At 39.7% G+C, this 23,713-nt stretch overlaps 1 long non-coding RNA gene across 1 annotated transcript; it reads right to left on the bottom strand.

The window, feature by feature from the left end:
• On the bottom strand, window positions 1-20,300 carry LOC109309829. Its single transcript, XR_002101071.1, has 3 exons — window positions 20,290-20,300; window positions 13,404-13,411; window positions 1-214 (listed from the first exon to the last, which is right to left on the bottom strand). It is a non-coding gene; the product is annotated as an uncharacterized LOC109309829 (long non-coding RNA).
• Window positions 20,301-23,713: the final 3,413 nt, after the last annotated feature.

Genomic DNA, 23,713 nt, shown 5'->3' with positions numbered 1-23,713 from the left:
TACTCACCCAATAAAAACTGTAACCTACAGTCCCAATTTGGAGGTAACCTCACTTGCATAACACCAAAGGAAGAATCTCAAGTGTAGGCCGGATCAGACTGATCACCTGAACCACCCTCTCCGTGAACAAGAACTCCTGTTCATGCTGAAGCCGCGGAGCGCCTGAGTGGGACCAAAGGAAGGGGACTTGTTCCTATCACTGCTGAGACCAACCCTAACACCATAATTAAAGAATGAAAATATCCTTGGGGATTTGGTTTCTTGGAATTCTAGGATTGTAAGTATACCATGAGAAATAACCTTACTTGTAACTGTAGTTGTTTTTGTAATACTAATTCTTATAGCATTGTTTGGGAAGGATTTCTTCAAGCTAAGCAGTGTTATATGTGTAGCAAGGAATTTTAAAATAAAATTGTGTTGTATGAATTAAGTGTGCAGTCATTGTGAAATCATGCGATCAGTCAAATACTACCCTAGCCAGGCACATCAAACGAATCAGTAAATTGTGTGGGATCTTTCTCTATTCCATAACCCACTAGAGACACCCATATTGAGATTCTCTAGATTGCAACTGCTGATCCCCTTGAACTTTTAGCAATGGAAATAGGGTGTTTAGGGGAAAGTTAAAATCCTGCCTTCTACATAAGGAAAAACTGGAAACCAAAGGGAATCTGATTTGTATGAGCCATCTTTCCTCTTAGATGGAAGTGGATTGAAGAAGAATGCAAAAAGATGACTAGGTTTTTTTGAAATTACAATTCTGACAATCCCTTTGGGAAGATTTTAGGAAGTGGTTTGTATAAAACTTTATGAAAAAAGAATTTTGAGAGAGGTGCTGGTACTAGGATGCGTGTTTTACCAATTTTGCATGCTGAACCCATTGCCAAGTAGAAGACTGCCTTTATACTTATGAATGAAGTCACTGACATGCCCATTAGTTCAAAGGAAGATTCTCAAGTTTGATGTATAGTGTATTGAGATGTCAGGAATGTGATAGTTCTTGTACAGAGGAAAAGCTTTACTAAGTCCTTCAAAAATGTGGCTACTAAAAGTGCCAAACATCTCAAAATCCTGAACTGGAACACGCTAAAGAGAAATAACTGACAGATGCACACAGATTGAATGTAATGACAATCAAAAGGTTTTCAACTATTAGAACACTGGAAATGGTAACCTTTGCAGGTAAGAATTCATGCTGGGCTAATCAATGCAGAAACACTTTCATTTTACACCATCTATGTTTCTATTCAACTGTTTTCTGCTCTGTAATAGGATGTTCTGAATTTTCAAAAATAAGTTTTCTCTATGTCTGTTAACCAGATTCAAGTACTGGGTGACAGAGACACCTATGGTTCTATCAGTAATCCCCAACTTGGTCAGACTATTAGGAGACACTGATAATTTCCTAAGTTTCAGTTCTGGTATGCTTTAGACAGGGATAACCATGAATTGGTCTAGACTAAACTCTTGGGCTAGGGACAGAAGTTACATATAAACCAGTTTAAGTGATCAGAAACTGATTTAAACCTGTAGCAGAACAGAAGCTAAGTGCACATAAACCAGTTTCAAAATTGCTGAAACTGGTTTAAGATAAACCTAGCTGAATGTTGAGTATCAGACTTAACTGATATGGGTCAAACTGGTTTATAAAATTTCTGTCCCAGACCCCTTCTTGGCACAAGTTAAATTAGAGTCCCCTGGCATCCCAGCATGCTTTCCAGCCCTGGGGTGGGCAGGGCTCTGCTCTCTAGCTGGAGTAGTGAGGGCTGGCCCACAGGGTGGGGAAGAAAGCCTGGCTGGGGATGCAGCCCAGTCTATGGTGGGAGGCAATGCTCCCCCCGCCCCCAGCAAACCCCAGCTGGGGCCTGGGGCCAGTGAGGGGGGTTAAAAACCCATTCCGCAGCTCAAACTTACTGCTGGCTGCAACTGTGGTCTACAAATCCCAGAGGTACCTGTAAGCACGAATTGGAAATGATGAGCAAGAGAGCACACAGCAAGACAGCCATGCTCTAGTACCCTCCCCCCGACTTCTGGCCTGAGCCACTGCAGGCATATGGTTGCATTTCCTGAATCAAAGGTAAAAATGTCTGTTCACTTCTGCTTCAATTTAATCTGTGCAGTTTAGACTAACCTGGAAAGACTGAATTGATTTAGCCTCAGGCTTTTTCACTGTCTGTACTTAGCCTTGAGATCAACAGGGGTTGGAATACATTTACTTCTTACAGTCTCTTCCTGTTCTGTAATTCTATACCAGTACTGTCTGGGATACTAGAATTTTCCTTGCTCTTTTTTTTACCTTTGCCAGATACTTGCCAAATTCACCAAATATTTGCTGAATTTAGGGGACTGGAAGGTGGGCGTGCTATAGACTGTGAATCAGTGGAACAGAAAAAAATTTTCCTTGAGAACCTGGAGTCTGTCCCTCTCTAAAGCAGAAGGTGTTGCAATTCCTGTTGTCCTCTGTTTCAAACAGATGTGACAGTGTTTTCATCATGCTCAATGCTTTAATGCTAATTTACGGTTTTGGAAGAAATGTCTGCTGAGACAGTCTGCTAGCATATTTTGAAAGTCTGGGAGATGAATTACTAATATAAATATGCTGTGGCAAATGCACCCATTTCATTAAAAATGTCTTCCTTACACAAAAAAGGCATTACCCATCCTGTTCATATAAAACTTTCCAGAGTTTTTTGTTCAGTGTTTGAATCCTTTGCACTTTGATAACTATCTCTTTACAAGTAAAATGAACTGTTCTGACTACCAAAATGTTGATGCGGAGACGACCTGACCTCTCATGACCACTGTCTCTGCAGGGTCATATGTTTAAGCTGTGCCTCATATTTCTGTGATGTTGAACTGTTCACTGAGGATAAAGAGGGAAGCAGTGGGGCAGTCAAAAGGGTTACCACTACCTGCTGTGGTACGTCTGTAGTGCACTTACCCTTAATATCAACCTGCCTTCATAAGAATTCCCTTGAATGTCTTCTAGCACAGGTGAATCCAAGGGGCTGTGGTAGTGCAGTTGTACCCCCTTCGACCACTGCTGCTATAGTTCCCAACTGACTTGGGCACAGGGGGACCCCTAGAGATGCTCCTATCTTGCTAGGTTCAGCAGGGGACAGCGGTAGTAACAAGCAGGTTTCCTCTTCTTGTACCTGTTCCCTGCCTTTACCTCACTGCTGTCTCTGGCTGATGCCACTCTTGCTCTGCTCCAGCCACAGGCTACAAGGAACAACTGTGAATGGTGCTGGGTATGGCCAAGGATAGAGGTGACAACATGCAGGTTTCTCCTTATAGTGTCTGTACCAGCCAGCAGGGGGAGGGGTGGGCAAGGATCAGGTGTTGGAAGGAGAAACATCCCACCACCACTGCCAATGACCACAGCCAAGCCTAGCACCTCATGCAGCCACTCTTCATAGCCCCAGCTGGAGCTGGGCAGGAGCAGCTCTGGGGCTTGGTTGTCCCCAGGGTCAGCAAAGGACAAAAGGCAGTAGCAATCGCGGTGACAGGCAGGGTCACCCACCCCTCTTTGTGAGCCAGCTCCCTGCGTAGCTCCCTGGCATCTTCCTCTGGCCTGGGGGCTCCAGCCATGCCTTGATCCTGTCCTCTCCATGGTCTTAGGGGTAGTGCTGTACCTCCCTTTAGCAAATCCTGCATCTGTCCATGCCTTCTATGGACCCCCTCCACCAACTGAAAGATCCAGTGTAACGTGTACTCTCATATCTATCTTGAACATATGCAGCCTGATGTACGTGGTCATTGATGTTCATGAGGCCATATGAACTAATAATCAAAGAGATATTCTTCTGTAGTTTATGGAATGAACTAAAGCTGCTTGATCAGATTTGGCCTCTCTGTAATAAACCATATTAGAAACTCTGTTTTCTGAGTTGAGATTGGATGTGATTTATCCATCCATTTTAGTAGATAGAGGACATACTGAATACTCTCTGTAACTTGGAGGTGACAGAATCTTTGTACAAATCAATCATCCAGATACCAGACTTTTAAGGACATTTCTTGTTCTGCAAAATTTGGTTACTTGTAAAAGTGCTTGGAGCTGTGGAAGACAAGGTTTGTTGGGTGAATCTGACATCTTTTATTAGCCTAACTTAAATAGCTGGAAAAAAAAAATTCTTAGCAAGCTTTTGGGTTTAAAAACCCTTTGTCAGGCTGAGGAAGCCTTTGCTTCTGGTGTGTGCTCTTCCTGGATGGAATGAAGCCTGAACAGCAGCACTCTTTTGACAGTATAAATTGTTCACTGCAAAATACCCAAATTGTCTGTGTACCAGATTGATGAAAATGTGAAAATATATATCTTGGATATTAAGAGCTGTGAACCAGTTCAGGGGATCTACGGGGAGAAAACTAGAGAAGGGAGTTACAAACCAAAACTTGAACTGAAATCCCTCAGGTCTAATTCTGGACACTAACCCCCTGACTATGAACAGTGGAAGTAAATTTTGTAAAAACCAGGCAGGAACTTCCTCCATTGCTATAAGAGATGCAAGAGAATGAAACACTTATTGAAATAAATTCTCAAGTGGGTGAAAACATCCTGAACAGAAATAGGGATGGTGGAGAACAGGTAGTGAATCAAGTAAAGTTTACATATTACTTCCAGTATCAAATTGTCAGTAGTAACATAGTTTCAGGCTTCCTGGAACTAATAAAATGTTCCCCCAAGAGAATGCATATAAAATCCTGAGAGTTTGGTTGGCAGCTCTTAATATGAATATCAAGATGACTGCTTGAATGTAAGCACAGGGTGATTAAAAGCTGTGGTTACAGCAAGAATAGTTTTTTTCTCCTACGATGCTGTTCCTTTTTAAAATAGACTAAGATTGAGAGGTACAGTATAAAAGGGAAGCTATAGGTTGCCTCTGTTGTTGACAAGGTGGCTGTATTTTCATCTGTGAGGAACAGAAGGCTATATATGTTTTTTTTGTTTTTGTTTTTTAAGTGCAAGACTACATCTATTGTAAAATCATATTACTCCCTTGAAGAGGAGGTTCTTCTGAAACAGCTTGGACTTCCTTTGGCAAACCAGAGGATAGTAACCGATTGTAACTTTTATAATCACAGACCTTAATATAGTATCTACTGTGGCTACCGCAGCATGTAGAATGTCTCGGGTATAGCGCTGAAGTGGTGTTGTTGCCATAATGGCACAGTCAACTGGTAGGAAGGACTGGGGAGGGGGGTCACATGCTCTCCTGAGATTGGTCCCCAATTTGGCACCACTCAGGATGGGGCAGTTTTTTTTGCCACACAGGCTGGCAGCGTGTTTGGGTGGGGTGCACAAAGCCGTGGCACAGAAGTATAAGAATGGTTATGGGGCTTTTGGCCTGCCTACAAATTGTGTCCCCCCACACTCAGGAGGCAACAGTCACCCCTGCATGATGGTGCAGAAATATGCAATGCAATAATTTTTATGGGTGATATTTTTTATTGGACCAGCTGTATGATTGGGATAGACATAGATAGAAAGACTCTGGGGTACCACAGTACCCTTCCTCAGGTCTCTGCCTTAAATTTCCAATGTTCTCCTGCACAGTTTTGTGGCATATTTACAGAGACCCGAGGAAAGATACTGTGAGACCTGAAAGTTCTCCTATGTCTATACCAACCATGCAGCTAGTCCAATAAGGATATTACCCACAAGAAGTCTTGCCTCTAACCTATAGCTCATGTTCTGTAATCAGTGCCTTAAAGTTATCTCTGTTGTGAGGAGGAAGTTATTTATGAATCTAGAACCTTTAACACAGTTTAGATGGCTATATTCCAACCAAAGAGCCTGTTGGTTAGCTAAGTAAAATTGAAAATCTGTCAAAGAAATAACTTAGGTCAAGATCCTCATTGGTAATGCTTGTAAAAGGTAGTTGTTGACTCTTTCCAAGAAGTACTAAAACATAAAGTATAGCCTGAGCAGGGTGCAGAGCACATCTTTTCTGTAAGAGGTAGAAGCTGAACCAGAAGTGGAACATATGTACTGTACACAAGTGCTTGAATAAGAATGCATAAGTGCCACAGGAAAAAACCACCTAATGCCCACCTTCAATATTTTAGGATTATGTTTTAACAATTAAGATGGAACATGTTAATGAATGGAAAGCCTGTACTCCTGACTGTAATGACTAATCATAGCATGTGACAATCACAAAGGTCTGAAGAAAATGCGCAAGAAAGAAATGAGAATCAGAGGTGTATATCCTGCCATTATAGGAGCCATAAATATAAAAACAATACTCTGTTTATATGGCAGTTTTCATCTTTCACATCTATTCACCATCTGTTGATCTCACCTTTTGAAAAAGCTTGGTTTTATAATATCTAATTTAATCTCAATTTTTACCTGACAGCGGCCCATCAACATGTTTAGATAAATCTAATCTTCACCGTGTCAGTCAACAGATCTTTCAGTATTTCTATTTGCACCACATAATAGTTGCTTTTGTGAACATCTTTAAATATGAAATGCATTATCATTAACGAGCTTTTGCTAGTTTGATCTGTATGTGTTCACTGAAGGTTTACATTTATATCACTTTTCCATAGAACTGTGTCTATAACAAACCAGAATCAGAACTCATAGCAGACATGATATCTTTTATTAGATAAACTAAATAGTTGCAAAAAAAAAGTCTTTATTTGCAAGCTTTCAGACAAATAAAGAATTTGTTTTTGCAAATAATAATAAAATTGTTGGTCTAATAAAAGATATCAACTCTGCTATGAGTTCTGTTTCCTTTTGTCTGTAGACCAATATGACTACAACCTGTATCTCTATAACAAACCTAAACTCCTGTATCTTAGGACCTGGAAACCCTGTAGCTCCACTGATTAATGAAAGTGATTTGAGAGCAATAGCACAGTAACTGAGGGTGCAGACAGAAGTGCAGCTCCCTTCTGTAACTCATGGAGCTTTGCAGGAAGTGTACAAGTTACAGCTATCCCCAGGACTCAACAGCTTTACTGTTGGGTTCTGGGGGTTGGGAGAGCTGCAGTTTAGAGTGGCTGTGTCTTTGTAGCTTCCCTCCTCTAGAAATGCCCCTCTCCCTTCCCAGCTGTGGTGCTGTTTTCAGAAGGGGAGGAGAGAAGGGAGCAGCGGTAGCTTGTTCTGGGTGTTGCCCAGCTGGTGCTGGAGGGTGGGGCAGGCAAATTGGAGTGCCTTCAATCCACCTGCCCCACCATCTAGCATGAGCTGGGCAACCCCCAGAATGAGCTCTACCCGATTCCGTCTCCCCACTCCCCCCGCATTCCAGTGACAGTCCAGCGGTGCTTCTGGCTGCATTGACAGACATTAATAGTAGGGCTGTGCTAAGCTTCGGTTGGTGATTTGATTCAGAGAAGGTTTGGCCCAATTCAGTGACCAAATATCCAAATCCAGATTGAATCAGGGAACCAATCTAAAGGTCTGAATCAATTAAAAGCTCTCCGAATCTTTTCCAAAGATTCGGAGAGTTTTGATGATTTGGGCAGTCCCCAGTGGCTGCAGCAGGGAGCTGCAGCTGACTCTGAGCTGGTAAGTACTAGGGTCTGGGGGAGCGGGCCATGGAGAGACCATTTTTTTCATTTTTTTTTTCTTAAAGGGCCAGAGCTGTCCCACGCAGGGCACCCACGGCGGGGCTGTGGGAGTGATGGGGGGGTTGGGTCTGGGGGCTCGTGCAGAGCCCCCCATACAGCATGGTGCAATGGGGGGTAGCGGGGATCGCCCCCCTGCTTGGCAGCACCTGCTGAGCCAGAGCTTTTTTTTTTTCCAAGTGCCAGGAGCTGGGGCAGTCATTGCTGGGCTACGAGAGGGGTGGGGGATGGGCCTGGCCTGGCTATTTCGGATATTCAGCTGAATCGAATTGGGACAGTGGTTCAAATCATCAAATGGAATCACTGTCCCCTGAATCGGCCGAATCTGAATCTGAAGCGAATACTAGCCGCTTTGCACAGGCCTAATTAATAGTACTTTGGAGCACCCTCATATAATGAGGGTTCAGATTGTCATGGGATCAGGCATTTTAAAGCAGTTCTGTCAGTTCACAGCTATAGAGTGCTTTTAGTGGCCAAACTGTGACGCCTGTCAGTGCCTTGAATGTATGAGGTCTAGTTCTCTCTAGAGTGTATTATTTGAAGCCAGATGGGACTTGTGACAGGAACAAAGACTTGGGTTAGCAAAATAAAGAAATTGCCCATGATCTGTGAAGAATTGAATTCTGCAATGATAACTTATGCTAGGATCTATATCATATTTATAAACTAAATTAATCTGTCAAATCTAAAGTTGTTTTTGAAAGTCTCAATGAAAATTGTGGTAGCCTGGGGTCAAATTAACTATGTTTGCTTTTGAAAATATCTTGCCTCTGCTAGTTGCACATTTAAACTCCAGGGAATAAAACAAATAAGTGTTTGAAATACATACAAGTGCCCAGATCACTGAATAATATATAAAAGATCTCATTAAATATTGGAATTACAACCTTAACATTTTTAAAGGTTATTAAAAATGACCTCAGTTATCAGGTACCCTAAAAAGAAAACTGAACTTTTCTAAATTATTTCTCAGATGATCTGTGCAACTATGTGTGCAACTGAATTTGTTCATGAATAAGTAGCTAGCCCTAGGTACTAGAAATAAGGTTAGAAAAATTCACATAATTTTATTATAAAGCTGCCTACTATATAAGGTTATCAAAGGGGACCAAAGCACTGCTGTGCTGAGCACTGCAACATTTAACCTTTCAGGCATTTGGCACTTGGCTCCTGGCATGGAATCCACAGTCCTGAATGAGAAACCTAAGCTTACCTTTATTCATAATATGCCTGGGGAGTCCCAGGTGCCTCACAGTGGGCTTAACAAAAGTCAGCATGCTACACAGGAAGCCAAACAAGGTAGCCAACTGGAAATGTTGAGTATCGGTCTGTGCATTAAATTCCACCTCCTTCAGGAGTTTACACAAATACCTAGGCTGCAGGAAGAGCTAGATCAGTATTCACAGCCCAAAGTCCTCCTCACTTTGCCTCCTAATAAGTTGCTCATTTTCAAATACTCAGCAGAGTCTACTATTATGAACTCCCATGGAAGCAGAACAGTTTTTGGGGTTTGTGGAATATTATGTGTAGATACTTTCTTCAGTTAGGTTTACTGATACAGTGCTTGGTCTCTCTTTGTAGCTAATGTTAAGACACATTTAACTTAGGATGAGAAGCAAGGAGCGTTGCGGTTTATACTGAACCAACTGTGTGGTTGGGACAGACTTAGAACTGATTTCTAAATTTCTTTAAATTAAAAAAAAATCTTGTAATTTTTTCTTTTGTTTTAGTTTTTAATCATTTCTATGTTTGTATGAAGCCCCATATTTGATGGCAATGTATTTTTGCACTTTGTAATATGACTGACACTAGCTACTTATTACTGATTAGGTGTTAGTGCCAGATTATCAGTATTCACAACTAAGATGAATAATGTCTGCTGGTGGGAAAACGTACTCTGAGAACTTGCATTTGAGATGGCTATGGATACTTGTCAGCCAAGTTGGGGGAGGGTGCATAAGTGAACCAAAACCAATCCCAACGGTGGTTTATATTTCAAAGAGGGAAGCCGTTAGTTGGAAGGTGTCCGATCACAGACTGGTATTTTCCATTCTAGAACAGAATAAGTGAGAGAATATATCTCCCTGGACTAACTGATAGTAAAGGATATTGGATTAACAGTATATAAGTCTGAAAGGATATAAATATCTCTTAGATATAACTGGATCAAGAATGACACCAGGATTGATAAACAGATGCATTACTGGAAAGAGGAAGTTACCTACACAATACATGCATTGCTCCCTGAACACTGAATAGAAGAATGTAGATGAATGGATAAGGAGAAAGTAAGGCATGTCTTAAGAGGCAAATGATTGTCTAAGATATTGAGGCTAAGTACAGATGTTCAAAAAGCCTCTAGTGGAAGTGCTCAAACTATTGCACTTTACTTAAAGTGCTATAATTCAGATTGGCTCTGTGCAACAGGGGGCTCCCTTCCCTCTAACCCCAGTTCCTGTTGTAGCGAAAAGCCAGCTGGGAGCCCCATGCTGCAACTGCTGGCTTCAGCTATTAAGAGGCTTGGGCAGGGTGGGGAAGGGAGCCTCTTTGCTGTGTGGAACCAGTCCACTCCCCTCCCACCCCATGACCCTAGCAAGCAAGCTGTGGGGGAACAAGATCACCACAAGGAGCTATCTTCCCCCAGCCCCTGCCTGGCTACACAGAGAGAAGGCAGAGCCTTTCCTGCCATGGGACTCACTCAGAGCAGATGTACAGCGGTGAAGGCTAGCAAGCTGCCCAGTGAGGGGCCCCTGGGATGCGGGGAGAAGAAGACCTACCACGAGTTGCAATGGGATGTGGTACAGAAGTTCTGTAAAGTGCTTTAACTTAAAGTTCTTTAGTCTGATACCGCATCCATCCAGGGTTAACTTAGAGCAGGATCCGCCATTGTTAAAATACTTTATGTGCTGTGAATATCTGTTCTGTCATAGTTGTAAAGTGCTTTCTGCACACTTACGTGTGATAAGTGTAATGTCTGTACCTAGCCTGGGTGACTTAGGGCTTTGTTACACATTAGACTGTGAGTAACACTAATGTTGACTGGCATATTGTTAGCTTAATGTCACACCTTCAATTTGAACAGCAGGTCTGTGGGGAGTGGCTGGGTTTTGCAGAATAGGAACTGGGTTATGCAAATCAAGAGATAATCCTGCCCTGGAGTGATGTAACTTTGATCCATATAATGAATGCTTTAAGCCACTTAAAGGTGTTAAGGTGCCAACAATCTAAGTGTTAAAAGCTCCAGGAGCTGCCTCAAATTAATGTGTAACAAGGCCCTTAGTTCCCCACATGGCAGAAGCTGGGTACTACAGCTTGACAACCTGCTTGCAGAAAACTCTGACACATGTCAAAGGCAGAAGCTGCATTTTATATGAAAGTGTAGGATAAAAATCAGGATTAGATCCAGGGGATGCAGCCACACACCCCTTTGGCAGGGCAGCCCACATGCAGTGGACTTATCAACTTGTCGAAGCAGCTCTGGAACCAGAGGGTGAATACTGCTCCTACTTCTCATTCTGCTTTTCCCCTTCTGCTGAATTCATCAATGAGAAAGGGGATGGGAGGGTGAGAGGCAGCAGCATATACCGTCTGGATTTCAGAGCTGTGCCAATGCAGTCTTCAGCAGCCACACTGACAAGCCAGTAGACTCAAGATCATATCTACCTCTTATATTTATTTTCCTTGTGTTTTTGTCTGTTTCAACATATGGTTAGCTTTTTTATTTCCTTCATTTATGCAATAAATCCTTTTTTGCTATTTCTTCTACCTTATGGATTATTTATGTTAATGGCAATTTCATTGCAAATGATGAATACAGGCTGGTCATTTTTATGGGGGTGAAGTCCTATAATATTTCACACAAGCTGGATAAGAGTGTGAACTTGAAACTGACTTAGACTGTAACAGGTGGAGCTGAGGTTCACCAGACTAAAAGGATGGCCTAGTGGCAAATCTCAGTTTGTTCTGAGTGCTCAAGCAGCAGAACACTGAAGGGAGGTTTGGAGCTGAAGGTGACAGCGCCCCTGAGTGTATCGCAGTCACTTCTTTCTTTTAAAACATTGCCAGAAGAGGAGGACGTCCTCTGTCCTTGTTTTATCAAACAGATAAATGGTTAAAGCAGCTGTCCTATGGAAGGCCTGGATTCAATATCCTTTTCAGCTCACAGGGGCTTAAAACTCACAACCCCATCTCCCTAAAGAGTGTCCTAACCACCATATTATAAGATATATGAGCTGGGTTGACTCTTCACCCCAAAACAATTTCAAAACATACTGGATCACAAAGGGACCCAGAAGGAGTATGACCCTCTGATCCACTGATTGTCACTGTTCTGCAGTAGGAATTAAGCCATCCCCCAACCCAAATACATTCAACCTTCTGCATTTTGCAGGCATCAGCTGTGGAAATTTCCATTAATTCCCAATGAAAAGGTCCACACAGGTTTTAATACATCTTAAATAATCTACTTTAAACTCATACCTTTGATCAATTTGGATTAAATTCCTTCTCATACTCATGCAGGACAAGCCCTAAGGTGTGAGGTTCAATGTATCAAGGTGAAATAAGCTGGAGGCTTTCCTGCTTCACGGCATGCTTCAAGGACACCTTGGGCTTGGTGGAGGGCACATCTTTGTGGCAGGGAGCTTTGCTGGAGTTCACCAGTGGCGGAGTTTTGTTGTCTGTTCTGGAATTCCTATTCTTGTTCTTGTATTTTATATAAAAAATGCATTGAGCTTTGAATAGGTCCCTTTTTGGATTTGCAAAATCATAATAAAATAAAAATGGATTAAGACACCCAATGGTACATTATATGGGACAAAATATAAGGAAAATAGTCCAGAGGAAATTTGCACAATTATTAAATGCACACACAAATGTTTAAAGAGATTTTTGCATTTTCCTCTGAAACTTCTGATATCTGTCAGGGTTGCAGAGAGAGTACTGGATTAGATGTAGCCAGTGCCCCTATAGGAAAACCAGGTCAACTGAGTTTATGTCAAAGGAGAAGGTGTTAGAGCTACAGTGGGAAAAGCAGCATCAGGGTGGTAAGTGGTTTGATCCCTCCCCTTGCCGCCTGCCCTCTGCCCACCCAAATTACTTGCTCCTCTGAGGCACCTCTCCTCCCCCACTTGCTCTCCCACCTCCCTCTGGCTGCCTGCCCCCTGCCATGTTTGGTCCACCCTGCTGCCTGCTCCCCACCCCTATTCTCCTGCTGTGGCCACTTACCCTTTGCAGCTCTGGTTCCAGCTATGGACTTGCTCTGGCTGGAGGCAGAGAACATGCACCCCATCTTGACTCCAGGTGCAGCCCAGTCCAGCCCAGCCACACAGCAGCTGGGATGGCACTGGCAGCTTCAGCCCTGGTCCTGCAGCCAAGGCCAGAGTTGCTGCTGCCACTGTGTATCTTGGCCTGGGCCAACGGCAATATGCTCTGCATGCCTCATTCCCACAGCCAAAGAGGGACACCAGCAGGAGCTGAAGCTGCAAGGAGAAGGTAAGCAGGGATGGGGAGCAAGGACTACAGAGAGAGCAGAGGCTATGGGGAGCAGATGGCAGGGTGGAGGTAACATCTGGGGCTCCAACTGTGACCCTGGGCTCAGAGCCACTGCCTATAAGGGCCTTTTCCCCCTCCCATGTTGAATGGATGAAATACGGTAGTAATTCTAGGCTTCTGGTTGGCTGATGGGCCAAAACAGGTACAACCGCCTGTTCTTTTGGACACTGGAGAAGGGCACACTAGAAATGTCAGAATCTAACAGTCCTCCACCTAGGACACAGATCCATTTAATACATCTTAAATAATCTACTTTAAACTCATACCTTTGATTCTAACTCCTGTGGATTTAAAATGTTCACATACCCAAATGTTAATTGACATTTTTTGATGAAAAATGGTTCTGTTCTCCAACACATTTTGTTTCTAACCCTCTCTGGAAGGAGGGGCTGAAGCTGCTAAGTTTTGTGCAGTTCCATAAAGAATATTTCTTGCCAGTCATTCATTGATATCTCACAAGGGTACCTCTAAGCAACAAAACAAGTGTGCGGAGGAAGCAAGAAACTATACCTTCCACCCCAAACCAGTCCCAAAAGGAGTCAATACAGAGGAAATATAGCTTAGCACCTGTAACCCAGCTGAATGAACAAGATTTTAGTAGGGTTGCAGGCAAGTACAATGACAGATAAGGACAAATATATGGTACCTGGCAGGCTTGAGAGCAGAGCAACTAACAGCAACACTGCCAAAAAATTATCTATGTTGTCAGAAAAGAGGGCAGCCCTCGCTTACACAGCCCTGAGATCAAAAAGGTTAGGACTGAGATTATACTATGGTTTTATACTAATAAAATATATCAGATTTACCCAAAAAACCTTGTCTGCCTATGTCCTTAGACCAACCCAGCTACAACCAACACCCCCAAAACATAGTCATTTTCCTTCTGTGGGTTCTTTCACCTTTCCCTTCTGTGGATTCTTTGTGGTATGTTTTTTTGCCTTCTACAGGTATGCAAAGAAGTGACCTCTTGTAATTTTCTCTAGCTATCTGGATAACCTTAAAATAAAAATTGCATTATAGGAAGTCATGATGAAATGACTATAACTGATGTTTAAGCCAAATTGTTACTATTTCATAATTTTCTGTTTTGGTTTTCTGTCCTATACTGTAACTGCAAATATGACCATTCTGTAAAATATAGCAAGAAGCAAAAAAAAAAAAAAAAAACCAAACAAGCAGTGTCCTTGTCCTAGTCACTGACTTGAAATAATAAAAAGCAGTGAAGATTTTATGTGTTCTCTGATCCCACTCTCACATCTTAACCAAAGGATCTTTGAGATCTCTAAGCTGTTTCTAATTAGTTGTTAATAACCTCAGAGTTTTGCCGGTTTAGCATCTTCTGCATCTCATTTGATTTCCCCCTTGGGCTAAAATAATATCAAGAGGGCCAAAATAAAGATGAGATACACCTCTATGGGCCCTGTGGTTACTGGATCAGAGACATATACACATAGAAGTCCAGGGGGAAAGAACATCACTAGTTCTGTAACCCAAACTAACAAAAGTACAGATATTACTAAAGAGTGTAATCCTGCACTCTTTAGTCAAGAAAACTCCAATTCAGCTCCACAATTAAGTATGGACTGCTTGATTCATTCTACTGTGTCTGGAAGGAAGCTCTTTGAATTCATGAAAGAAATTCTAAAAACAGCTATAGCTTCTGTAAAAGATTCAGGGGATATTAGTTAGCTCCACCATAAAGAAGAAGAATAGCTCAGTAAGATCCAATCTCAGGTGAGGTTGAGGGGGGGAAAAAACCGAAACTATCCAGAACTGATCTGTATTTTCTCATCATTAATTACCATTTGCTACTATGAGTAACTTTGTAGTTTAGAAAGTTATCCAAGTATGTATGAAAGTGGCGCCCAATTTAGAAAATGCATAAAAGCCTCCAAGGTTTCAAAGGTAATTAGTTAAAAATATAAAACTAATCAAATTGCTGAATTTATTAATTTAATGACTGCAATATTTGTGCAAACTATGGCTATATACCTGTTTCCTATTTGTGAATAAATGAAGAGAGGGTAATGTTAGTCTTTAGTAATCCTTAGTGCAACATTTTTTATTTGCTTTTTAAAATTTGGACTCATTATAGCCATATAATTGGTTATATATCATACTAAGAACTCATTCAGTTGTAAAACATCTCCACATATTTTAACTAAGAACTGCCTCAAGGTGATGAAATAGCAGCAATACAAAATTTCAGGGTTGTAAAGCTAGACAGAAAGTCTCTTTGAAGAGCTGTTAAATCTATAAATCTCACAAACACTCTAAAATATATCTTAAAATAAAGTGACCAAAGCTTGTCATTTAAAAAGAAAAAATACTGACAATATGCTATTAGAGCATATTGACTGAGAGGCTAAAGTCACCATGATTAAAATGGAGCAATTCACTTTGAACTAACTCTAGTTGACTCGTTTAATGTGCCTGAGGATTGTCTGTGGCAAGCCCAGAGGAAATCTTTTGTGCTTCAGTTAGCAATAAAGCTTGCAAATCATTATTCTTTCAAAGACTAGCATAGATAACTGAGGGTACCAGTAATGTTTGGGCTTTTGTTTGCACTTTAGCCCCTAGGTATCCAATATACTGTTTAAACACAGGATGTTAAAATCTTAGATTTTTTTTTTTTATAGCTGTGTTAATTGAGGCTACATGTCCTTCATTACTAGCCATTAGGATTATGTAAATGAAAATGTATAATTGTTTAGAAAATCACCATATAACAATAAATATAGTTCACAACTCAGACTGTCTGCAAATCCACCAAAGACCATCATTATTAATCAAATCTTCAGATCAACTGTTCTCCTTGTTGTTTCAAAGGGATTGGCCACATGGTATTACATTTTTGTAATGTTTTGTGGAAATACCAAACAATCTGTTACGAACAGATGTTTTGTAATCCTTTGGTGGCAGAACAGTGGTGGGATTAGGAAGCCCTTGTGATTCTTGTACTTCTTGCTCTGCACTGATAAACATGTAACTTCCATTACAAGTATACAGCTTGATGACTGCATATCTGGCTACACATACTGTAAAAAGCACCTGAATAGTCTATTACCCCTTCTAGGGAAACAACTGCTGTTATTTATGAGGTATTCTTACAGTGTATTTCTACATGTGAGTCATTTTCACATCCCTCACTTTTACAATTTTAAAATAGAGAAATGAATTTATGAAAAAAAAGGGGTCGGGTGGTGGGGGAGAAGACTAAATTGTTTCTTTGTTTCCCCGTGGGATAAACTCCCACATTTCTATGCTTTCATACCTGTGAATTAAAAACAGTGAATTAAGGTACATAAAACTTAGGTAAAAAGCTTAATATAACCATAGTAGGTTGAAAAATCTGGAATTAAAATTCAGTCATTCATGCCAAAGTGTAATAAAAGAATGAAAACGTATGTTATGGGTCATTTTGACTATAATGGCACCTTTGTGCCATGGAATCCAAATAGCAACAGTCATCTTGTACACACCTCTCAAATGAAATAACATTAGATTTCTAGGAACTCACTTGCACACAACAAAGAATGAGGCCTATACTCATGGATTTATTGCATGCAAACATTGGGCTTGTTGAGGCAACTTATCAGTCAAAGATAGTACTCCATTTAAAGCTGCTGCAACATTAATGTTGTAGCTCGTCTCTATTTTTCAGCTAAATAGAGGTTTTCTTTTTCACATCACATAAAGTCTTCAACCAGCTCAAGCCTTCTAATAAATTGCAAACCCTGTAACAGTATATCTTCTATTATGCTGCTTGTTACTTTACTAAGACAGGAAATTAAAGCAATAAAACACTTTCAAAATGATAGGGCACACTCAGGCAGTCATTTTTCTTATGTTCTAGTATTATTCTTCAAAAGACCTTTTACGATACTAATATTAAATTCTTTGAAGTTGGAAGAATCTGTTGAAATGGTTGCATTTCTAAGATATACAGCTCAAATATACCATCTACTCATACATTTATTAAAAATGAGTATGTGGTACCAAATTGAAATACACACACACACACACACACACACACACATGCACACACACACGCACACAACTAAATAATATATGGCCTGATACATTTGAGATCCACATTAGAGAGTAAATTGTGTGGAAATTTGATTTAAAGCTAAGGAAAATCTATTTTGCTTTTGTCTCACCTTACGTGGCCAACTGCACACCAGATGTGGTCATTCGTATAAAACGTTGGTAGCTGCAAACTGAAGCACAGAGAACCAGACAAATACTATAATGGTCACTTATGCAGCATGTTCACATAAAGGAAATTGAATCAAGCTTATGAGGCTGTGCATTCTTTATTAACCTCATAGAACAAGGTCATACAGACTGATCTTTTAATGTATGAACACTATCTGAAAAGGTTGAAAGAGATCATGTAAAAGAAAAGCAAGCAAAGTAAGACCTCAAAATATTTTAAAGAAATTTTATTGCAAACCTCACAGACAGCGATACACAAAGTGAAAAAGAAACACTTCAATGACTAAGTGAAATATAAAATGCCTTATCTTATATTTAAACATGAAATAGTATGAGACCTCTAGCAAAACACACATAAGGTCACAGAAACTGGTTCTACATCTGCTAACTGATTCAGCATGATGATTTAGCCAATGGAATCTCTTTCTACTATATATATATTATTCTATCATGCTGTGCTAAGCCATAGTGTGATACAGAGTAGCCCCAGAGGAGAGTAAATGTTCCTCGTCTATAATCCTGATTTCTATGGGATTTTAAGTTTCTCTCTCACTTGCTAAGCAGCTAATTGGGGGAAATTCACCCTCTTTCATTACAGCAATCAATGCCTTTACTGTTCCAAGTCTTATTTGGTTTCTATTGTGTATAATTTTAAACAATTTCCTGCTCAACAGGTGAGAGTGTTCCAATCCAATACCTAGACCTTTTAATTTATCACACTACAACAATATGATACTTTTAGAGGCTGCACACCATTTGCCATTCTGATTAAAGTTTACAGCTTAAAATTAAAAACAAAGTCTTCTAACCTTCAGCCTTAGCTATATACAGACTTACCATGAAAATGAAAGTGTTTTATATACACCAAGGGAAGTCAAATTGGCTCTTTACTCTGTCAATTTATTTCAGTTCCGCACCAATCACTTTTTTCCTCCCTTAGCACCATCTTTGCTATTTTTCAAACATTTTTCATAAATTTCTAGCTATAAAATTAACCGGTCCAAGTCTTAGGTATTACCACTCAATAATGTATGTTTCCCTCCTTGTTTTGACACATTTCTTCTCTGTTGGAATTCCAAAGCAATCAACTACCTGGGGATATATACTTCTCCAGAGATCTCTCCTCCACTATATCAATTAACACAAAAGCAATTTTAGACACCCTCCAATACATTACCTCCATCTGGTCTCCCTTAAACCTCACATGCTGGGGAAGACTTGAATTGGACAAAGTGATGCTAATTTTCTAAATTATTTACAAATTAAGCATGCTCTCATTCTGTTTCCCTCATTCGCTTGGTAAAGAAATCTCTTGGCTACTTAAACTCCTGGGTAATCACTAAATACCCATGACAGGCGTCAAAAAGTCCAGTCACTCAGATTCATGCATGAGTCAATATTCCAAATCTGTCAACGTTTCCCTTTATTTCACTTTCCCTATGAGACTAGCTTTTCTCTCTTATTTCAAATTGGTTCTTATACCACACTATCACTGTACCAACCAAGTGTGCTAAGTAATGTGACTCATATGTCACAGGTTTGTTCTCCCCTCTGCCTCCCAGGCACAGAGTGTCCTGTTTTGGTTTCTGGAGGTGGCATGATTTTTAAAATATACAGCACAGACATTTAGATTTGAGAAGGCAAGATGGTTTAACATCCTACTGACTAACTCCGTGACTCCCCATTGCTAGATGGGTCAGATTTTTCAGTTTTCTTTCTTCCTAAACTACAGTTTAGGAACTTCTTCATGATCCTTAAAAGGCAATGTATCAGATGTGATCAGAAAAGAAAATCTGACAGAAGATTTCATAAAATGTCATCCAGAAACAAACAGACAACTCTTTCTCTAGCATTATGAGTCACCATAAAATATTAAGGCAGGAATTCTTTCTATCTCAGCTGCAGCTACTGCACACCCTTAGATTGTATACAGGGCTTGGAAAAAATCTCTAGCCAGAATGAGAAATCAGTTGAGAATAGGCAAGCCTACAGCAGCCAAAGTCTGTCCTATGTACAGGCCCTTGTATGCCCAAGCATAGGGGATTGTGCTTGTGGGGAGGCCCCAGGATCTTTGAAGTGCCCCTATACCAGCCTGGCCTGAGTTTCTGTAGCTTAGAATGCCAGTGACTGCTTCAAATTATGCCATAGGACATCTGAAACTGGACTGGGGGAGTGCAAAAGTTAACTCTGCATCTCTTCTCCTGAGATGTTTTGTGCCCTCCTTTACTGTCACTGAAAAATTACAACCACAAAGCGCTACCCATTGAAAAGGAAAAACATTTCCTATCAGGTTTCACAGACATGTAAGATACCACTGGTCATTTTCAGTTGTTATGATTGTTTGGTAACTAGTTGTAAATACTGATCATTGGAAGGGTTACTTATAACTAAATTTTACATTACAGCAAAATGAGTGCTGCTCTATAACCTTATTAAACACAGACCTTGAAAAGAAATCGCTAAAACAGAGCTTGTGACCTACAAACCCAGATTTGAATACACACATCCTAAAGACTAGAATGGGTGCCAGTGTCCCAGATTCCACTTGCAAAATTAAAAAAAAGAAGCAAAACTATTTGAAAACATTCAGAAAGCAAAGTAGACTTAATGTATTTTTGTTTTGGTAAGGTAATAACGAAGCTGAGTAGTTTAGTGTTCAGAGCAAAGGGCTTTGGGCAAAACGATTCATGGTTATAATCCTCACTGAGCCAACCTCAGGCAAGTCATTCAGTTTCCTTCTGCTTCCATCAATCCAGCTTTAAAACTGAGTAAAAAACAGGACCACACTGAAATCATATGATGCATCTATGCCAAGCTATCTCTTGGGTAAACAAACTACTACATATGTGTATGCATGAAGCACAGTATATAAAGGAAGGAAAATAAAGGTTCTTAATTGTTTGAGAGAGGTTGAACAGAGGCCAACTACACTGTACTGCTGACAAAGAACATTTCAGAAGAGAATATAAGACATTAGACTGAACTAGGTTCATTTGCTATTTAGATTTTTCACTTAATACCATTTTGTCCCACATTACGCTGTATCATATTTAAACAATAATTCAATAATTAAGAAATAGGATTTAGGACCCTTTTGGCCTCTGCAGTGGAAAACTATTCTAAGGTACGTTAGCAACTTAGTATATCATCACTTTTAAAATAGAGAGAGGTTTCTTCTCTCATAAAATTAACCTACAAATCACAGTTGTTCAGTGAATTCCCCTACGCCCCCGAACATTTTGCTAAATGGATGAATATGAAAATAGCATCAGCAGCTTTAGGGTGTGATACACAAATAAGAGATAATGAAAACTAGAATTAAATTCATGGGCTGCATTTGTTTTCTCTGCATGCTTAATAGAGTCTCCCATTGTTAAAGACTCTGTAAGTAATCATAGATTTCTTATTTAGTCTGTTTGAATAAAAAGTGAGGCACTCAGTGGATTAAAATGCTACCAATTAAAAAAGTAGATAAAATATACATATATGGGGTATCAGCTTGGCATTCTTTCTGCCAGCGTGCAAAAATTACAGATGTGCTAAACATTCCAGAAATCATTCAACTTGCAGAATAAGCATGGGGTTTGTCATAAGTAGCCACAGAGCTTTCTTAATATCTATCAAATGTATAGCTTAAAGTGAATGGGTGGATGCAGTTACTCTGCTTCTTACATGGATATATGCAGGAAACTTTGAATGCTGGAGAATTTACTCTTCTTGTGAAAACAATACTTTCTATAAGATCTCTTCCTTGATGCCACAAATATGAAATAGCTAAAAAAACAAAAGTAAAGGGAATCAAAATATATATGGAACATAGATACTGTTGGGACGAAACTGACTAACATGCATTCAAAATATAGAACACTTGGAAATTATTAGCTTGATAGATTTGGCTTGATGGTCATGCTGGACCCACCATCTCACTCTAAACTAAGGTGGGTTCAAAGATCGCATCAGAACTTTTTCACAGTCCTACCAAAAGGAAGAGTTTTCCCATCATTGTGACTTCTGCAGGTGGCATAGTGAATGGGAGTGGTTGAGAGGGAAGTCACCCAGTCACCTACCCACCAGCTCGCACAGAATTGTATCAAGTGCTGTAATATGCCCAAGTTGTTATTAGACTATATTTCCACATAGGAACTTGTGAAATATAAGCTAAATAGTAGCTAGTGACAAACCTAATTTGCAAGTGATATAACATAAAGGAAAGACAGCCTTTTCTCATTTTTCCTTTCTGAATGTAAAACTGGTAAGCAAGAAAGCCTTGCTAGTAAGCACATGCGGATGCCTGGCATGGTAACCATTTACTGACATCTGGAAAAGTTTAAAATATCCTCTACTCTGAACTGGTGAAGCTGAAAGGGTTAAGATGAGTGGGAACAGTGGTAACTTTCTTATTTCTAAGCCAAATCTTTTCAGACATGTCACATGCACTTGTTTTCATCAAGGATTAACTGCATGACAAGTTTGAACTTTTAACACCAAGCCATTTGAGTTATGGGAGAGCAAAAAAAGGTCGCAACACTTTCACAAAACTGAAACGTAAATTTTTCACAGCAGCAGAATTCAGAAGTGACTTCCTTTATTTTATTCCAACTTTCCAAAATAATTAACCATTGGTCCAAGGCTAGGAACAAGGAATTCCAGCATAAATGCTTTTTTTTCCCCCTTGGAAGTTAAAAGGAATGAAAAATAGGGTATAGAATGCAATGGTTCATGCAACCCTGACTCTGGCTCTGCCACCCATAATACAGTTTAACACGCTGTTTGATTTGCATTCAGCTGTGACACAGGACATATCTTGGAAAAAAAGAAAAGGAGAGAGCAGCTATCCAATTTCTCCAGTCCCCTCATTGAACTAGATATAGGAATTTGAACTCCTTATTCAAACAGCTTCCAGGTGATTATTTTGTCAAATTAATGGAATACCACACCAGACTTATGAAGTAGAAAAATAGGAATATTATACGATGTTGTCTGTCAGCATCTGAATCACAAGCAGAACAATATTATTATGAATAGAAATACCTATTAATTGCCAATTAATTAAGTTTGTCAGTGTGCTGTTCAGTTTAGCTTTTTTCCAGGAATGATTTGAGCTGGTAAAGAAGCTTCTTGATGGTTAAAATGCTGTTACAATCTGATTCTGAGACCTGCAGATAAGCATCCTTTGTGGAAGCTGCAGGTTTCTGAATCTCGTAGGCCTTTTTGAATTAAGTTTGTACTCTTTACATTACATGTTCCATTTGTTTACTGATTTCAGAAGTTAAATGCTATTTCTCTGGGCTCAATGTATAGTAACGAGTAAAGACTGAATTTATTAACTTTTAAAATTCCTCCTATTCCTGCACAGCTTTTCTCCCTTCCACCTAAAATTTTTTTTTGAAATTTTAAGTACAAGTATAAATGTTACAAGGAAATTGAACTGTAAATAACATGAGAACAAGTGGAAACAGCCTCTTTTTAAAATGTCAGCAACATTTTATAAACCCAAGAGAGCTCAGATAAGCATTCAACATTAGGGATTTTGCCCTTTGAGGCTTGGCAGTCATTGGATTCTAGATAGATAAATGTGTCTGCACATTTTTGAGGGGTTACTTTCTTTGTGTGCTTTTCTTTTGGATAAAGCAAGACAGTTACCTACTATTAGGTTAAGTCTAGGAGTATGCACAAAGGTAAAAGAAAGAAGAAAACATTAGGTAGCTGAGATCTCTGTACTCCAAAATTTGATCTTTTCCCCAAAAACACTGCCTTAGATTTAGTATCTTTTGAATGTATAAAAGTTGACAAATATCAGTTTTTCATCACGTTGCATTTTCACAAAAATGTGAACTTCAGAATCACAGGTTATCAATGGTCTAGTAGAGTAGATAGTATGGTAATCAAATCTGTGAATGATATGCATCTATAACGGATCTAAAATTCTTTCAAAGATAGGACTGAAGCACACTATGATCTTTCCTTTGAAAATTAGCTAGCAATATTTTAATGATATTTTACTAGATACACATGCCAATGTTTCTCCTGACCTTTTGAGGGAAAAAATGTACTTTCCCAAGCTTACATTACTCTAATCTGAATTTCAGATTGCATATTTCATGTTAATAATGACATTTTATCTTTATCTGTTTAACATTACAAAAGACTTTTTATTTCCCAATTAGTGATGTTTATTCCACATGCTATAATTAACCATATTTTCTTTAATTCTTATATTCCTGCATACTATGTTTCTATGATGGATACTTGCACCCCTATATCTGAAATCACAAATTTTGACACGTCTGTGGGGTCTACTGCATAGCATTGTTATTTATAGTATTACGAGCTGACATGCTCTGAGTCAGGATGG

The sequence above is a fragment of the Crocodylus porosus genome, unplaced genomic scaffold (genome assembly GCF_001723895.1).
Source record: "Crocodylus porosus isolate Cpor-Errol unplaced genomic scaffold, CroPor_comp1, whole genome shotgun sequence".
NCBI lineage: Eukaryota > Metazoa > Chordata > Crocodylia > Crocodylidae > Crocodylus > Crocodylus porosus.
The sequence above is the reverse complement of the archived record's forward strand: the minus strand, read 5'-3'. Positions and strand labels throughout refer to the sequence as shown.